The sequence below is a fragment of the Penaeus monodon genome, chromosome 30 (genome assembly GCF_015228065.2).
Source record: "Penaeus monodon isolate SGIC_2016 chromosome 30, NSTDA_Pmon_1, whole genome shotgun sequence".
NCBI lineage: Eukaryota > Metazoa > Arthropoda > Malacostraca > Decapoda > Penaeidae > Penaeus > Penaeus monodon.
The window spans coordinates 32,604,933-32,605,265 of NC_051415.1; positions in this window are offsets into that span (position 1 = coordinate 32,604,933).

The following is a 333-nucleotide window of genomic DNA, read 5'->3' on the forward strand; positions in this document are numbered from 1 at the left end:
CACGACGCAGGTAAGAGCTTCACAAATCCGCCAAAACTAGCCTGTTTCGCATTGATCTAGCCAGTAGAAACATATATGTCGTTGCTGATCTGTCATGAAAACGATTATTGCGGCACGCCAATGGGTCTGCGTGTTATTGCGGCAGTTGCGTGTTATTGGTCATACAATATTCATCTCGACTATTTGCCGTGTGCATCGAAGGTTATGTAGATCTTTTGAAAGAATTTGTGTTCACGTACAAATACTGAATGAATGAAAGTAGGGTCTAATGTAATATTGTGTTTTGGTATTTATATGTGACTATATACCCACACACATACACACAATAGTAAG